This window comes from Amblyomma americanum, chromosome 3 (assembly GCF_052857255.1).
Source record: "Amblyomma americanum isolate KBUSLIRL-KWMA chromosome 3, ASM5285725v1, whole genome shotgun sequence".
NCBI classification, from domain to species: Eukaryota; Metazoa; Arthropoda; class Arachnida; order Ixodida; family Ixodidae; genus Amblyomma; species Amblyomma americanum.
The window spans coordinates 200,404,920-200,409,843 of record NC_135499.1 but is presented as its reverse complement, the minus strand read 5'-3'; positions in this window follow the sequence as shown (position 1 = coordinate 200,409,843).

Here is a 4,924-nt window from a genome sequence, read left to right as displayed (position 1 = left end):
AGGGCCCCTTTTCCTTTCCCCCAGCGCAATGTGGCCAACCGGGATAGCCTTCTAGTTAACGTCCTTACCTTCTTCTTTCCTTTTCACTAGTCAGCAGTAGCCTTCAGAGGTATTAATTCCGGTGTAACATGTCTGCTGTACCATTTGCTCTCCTGAACCTCTGAGCATTTTTGAGGGCTTACTTTATGCACACATTTCCGGAAGAAAGCCTTAGCCTGGTAATGCGTTGTATGCCGGCACTACTGTGTTAGAACGCAAAATTTGTCCGCAGCGTCCTACATCCCTTCCATCATTCTTTCGTTTTCAGTAGGGAAGTAGGCTGCCTAAAGCGGCAGTCAGAAAAAAACGTGCAGATAAACTTACCTGTATTTTAAGTCTTTTGGGTAACACCACGTACAAACAAAACCGATAGATATTTTCCGTCCGCCCACTCTTCATTACAAAAAAAAAAGCATTAGCAGGCGCCTCATGCGCTACTTGGGATAAATAGGTGGCAAGAAACTGATTTGATAGGTATGGAAGGTTCGAGGCACTTTGCTGCATCATATTTCGTGCTTACGCTGCGTCTGAGCAAAGGTGAGTGTTGCAAGCGCATGCTGTCGCAGCAAACATGGGCGCAGTGAATAAAGAAATGCTGGCTAGTCTTAAGCTGCCGTTATTCACCTCTTTTTATTTTTACCTGAACAGCAAAAAGAATGCACCCTAAATTCACCTTTGACTATTCAATGCTCCGGGAGAAAACACGGTCTGCGGTATCATTTTTTTAGGACTGACAGGAGCCTATATAATTCCTCATTGTACTTTGAAAACACATTTAAGACAGCCTGTACCCCATAGAGGGGCCACTGTCTCACAATAAAAGTTAGAGCTTTTAACATCAGTGCTCAATTATATCTCTCCCTGGTCCAAAATGAGTGTGTGGTCAGTAAAAATCGAGCCAATTGATCTGATATTGGGCCTACCAATTTGTGTGCAAGTGAAGCCTTGATTCAGTGACTATGTGTGAGGTCGAATGGGTCCCAATTTATGATTCATATGAGTAGGCCCTAGTAATTCCGAGCTTGTGACTGAGTGATCGAATTAGTATGAGTGAGTGATTGTGCGTGAGTGAGTGAGTGAGTGAGTGAGTGAGTGAGTGAGTGAGTGAGTGAGTGAGTGAGTGAGTGAGTGAGTGAGTGAGTGTGATTGGCTGAATGAGTTTGAGTGCCTACGAGTGTTCGCGAGCATTGCGATTCTGTGTTCCCGGTAAGTCTGAGCGAGAGCCAAATCGACAATAACTTTTGGATAAGTTCAAGCGCGAGTAACTAGGACTGATTTGCTGCGAGTGAGCACCAAGTTGAAACATCCTTGGGAGTAGGCTCGAGTGAGCTTTACTTTTTTTTAGCTAAGACCTTGATGCACAAATGCACCAGTTTCCATAAACAGCTACATAGTAGATTCAAAGGCTACTTAGTTTCGGCACTGCATTCGCAAGAGGAGGATGTAATTCTTTGATGGCTCTTCGCACTGAGTCCTTATTACAATTTCTCTCGCGTGATAGGCTGAGTGGTAGCTGAAATTTTATTGATCAACGTGAATGAACTTAACTGATCATTTATGGTGTTTCTGATGAGTTGCAATTGAATGTTTTTATTTGTGTGCTGCGTGTGGGTGCTGCATATTTTGCAATGAATGTACTAAATATTTCTCACTCAAGACGTAAAGATATGTATATTATGTTCATAATCATCATCACCATCAATCTGACTATGCCCACTGCAGGGCAAAGGCTTCTCCAATGTCTCTGTAATTAACCCTGTCCTTTGCCAGCTGCGCCCACCATATGCCCGCGAACTTCTTGATCTCATCCGCCTTGTATATATAATATATACACACAACATTTGCCCGCAAAGTTTCGAGACTGATTTATTTTCTTTTCTAGAAATGATCCCCCAAAACAAATGTTGGTGCATGTGTGTAGTGCCATTTTTTCGGGCTAACCTGCGCTATTTATGTTAATTGCTGTGGCAGTCGATAGATGGCACTGCATGTAGAAAAATACGTTGCCACTAGTCGTCTGCGCATTTTACTGTGAGGGAATGTGGAGAGATGGACGTCCACCTCGAATGGCGTGTAAACATAAAGTTCTGTGTGAAGCTTGGCAAGGCAGCCTCACAGACGTATGAGCTCCTTCATGACGTTTACGGCAACGAGACATTATCGCGGGCGCGCGTTTTCGAGTGGCACAAGATGTTCGTTTTGGGGAGAACGTCGGTGGAAGACGACACAAGGCAGGGGAGCCCTTCAGCCTCACGAAATGAAAACAACGTGGCTCGGATCAGGGAAATCGTACAGCAAGACCGCACCATTACAGTTCGCATGCTATCAGATGCTCTCGACATTAGTAAGACAACATGCCAACAAATTTTGTGTGAGAACTTGTGGAAACGAAATCTGAATGCCAGACTTGTGCCTCACTCCCTCACACAGGACCATAAGGATACGCGGGCATCAGTGAGCGCTGATTTGCTCTCCGAGGCAGAGAAGGATGCTGCACTCGTCTACAGCATCATTGCTGAAGACGAAACATGGTGTTTTCAATACGATCCTCAATGAAAGAAGCGGAGCGCCGACTGGCGGTCGACAAGCTCTCCGGCATCGAGAAAGGTGCGGCGACAGAAGACCAAACCAAAACAAAGACGATGCTGATAGTTTTTTTTGACTCCAGAGGTGTCATACACCACGAGTTCGTCCCACAAGGACAATGGTGAATCAGGAGTTTTATATCCGCGTGCTCCAACACATGCGTGATGCACTGCGACGCCGTAACCCTGACTTATGGGCATCTGGACAATGGAGCCTTCTCCACGATAACGCAAGGCCGCACACTGCTCTCAGCGAGACAAAATTTCTCGCCAAGCACAGCATTACTGTACTTCCTCATCCACCATACTCGCCTGACCTCTCCCCATGCGATATTTTTCCTGTTTCCTCGTGTGAAGAGAGCCCTAAAAGGTCGCTGGATGGGGATCGTGGAGGCCATTCAAGACGCCAAGACAAAGGACCTGACAGCCGCGCCACAAGAAGCGTTTTCAAACTGCTTCCAAGACCTGAAGAAGCGTTCGAAGCTGTGTATAGACTGCAAGGAAGATTATTTCGAAGGGGTGCTGCACAAATCATTTCAATGTTAAACGCATTTTTTTAATGGACTCAGTCTCGGAACAGTGGTTATGACGCTCGGCTGCTGACCCGAATGACGAGGGTTCGATCCCGGCCGCGGCAATTGAATTTCGATAAAGGCGTAATTCTAGAGGCCTGTCTGTGTACTGTGCGATGTCAGTGCACCTTAAAAAACCCCAGGTGGTCGAAATTTCCGAAGCCCCTCACTACGGCGTCCCTCATAGCCTGAGTCGCTTTGGGACGTTAAAACCCCATAAATCAACCATATTATGACGACTTCCTCATCTTCCTATCCTTGTATGCTGAGTATATCCCACCAAAATACTGCTATTAAACAGGGCTACAGAGAAACGTTACAATAATTATGTTGTTTTGTTTGGGGAAAAATTAATACAATGTCCGTATTGTCTGCTCCATACATTGCTGAAAGATAATGCGTAAATGCTAAGATACCACTTTAACAAACGTAATTTAAACATCTACTACGAAACATCCAAACCATAATCTAAGCAACGAAACCTGATTTCAGCGGCCGTAAAACAAGAGTTGAGGATGTTTTAGCTTAAGTTAAGAAGAGGAAATAGACATAAGCGGGACACGCAATGGGCACTACTGACGACCAGTGGTTCATTAGAGTGACATAGTGGTTACGAAGGAAAGAAAAACGCAGCCGAGGGAGCAAGAAAGTCGGGCGCCGAAGGTTTTAACCTTGGGAGCTTTACTGGAATAAGGTGGTCGCAGTTGTAGCGGGCCAAGGCTAATTGAACATCAATGGGAGATGATTGGACGCAACCCGGCTAATGCTGCTTCTGTTCATGATGATCTAAAACAGCAGTTCAATGACCTGTACGATGCCATGGTCGTTCCTGAGGAAAGAAATTTTATGCAAGGTTCGTACTCCCAACGTTTCATTCTCATGTTTTACAAGTGATTCTTGTTTTTCGTGCACTGTTTCAAAAGGCAAAAGGGATTAAGAAGATAACATTTCTCGGCATTAACGTTACATGTGATCTTCAATTAAATTAGACTTTTCCAGGTTGCGATTGACTCATTGCCTAATATTAAATTACTTTTTAAATTGATTTTCCTTTTTTTGGACAACAGTAGGCTTTCACAAAACAATGAGTCATCGATGAGGTCGTTGAAATTATAGACAAAGAGCATTCAAGAAGAACTTCAGACATCTTTTTCTGCACCACGTTTTTCTCGACAAACGTTTTGACTGGTCAACGACACAGGGCACATGATACATTAGCAAATGCAGAGAGGAAGTAAAGTCGTTGAGAAATTTATTTTAATGATTGTCAGCCTTTATTTTCATTCAGTACTCGGCAAATGAGATTTAAGGAAATGCTCGCTGCGTAACTTTCGACACGTGAACACTGTCAATAAATACCGTCATTCAAATAACTCCACTCTCGACGACCACGAAGCACGTTGGTGGGCACTGGGAAGCTAACATTTTTGCGTTGTGATCTGCTTATAAGAACATAAGCCAGTGCTCATAATATCCTATTTGAGACTCGTGTTGATGTTTTAAGTTGCAACGTATACATAAAGAGCTAATAGGAGTTCGTGCGAGTAAAAATTCACTAAGAGCACGTCAACAATTTTTACACCTACGACGCAGGGAAGTGGGGCCGAAGCACCAGGTTCTAATACTCGTCAGAGCTTTCTTGCTCTCATGGGTGTGTGTACCGTGGAACCGCATGTTGTTGAAGCTGCTGTAAATGCGCTACCGTGCACATTGTCCACCGAATAAAGA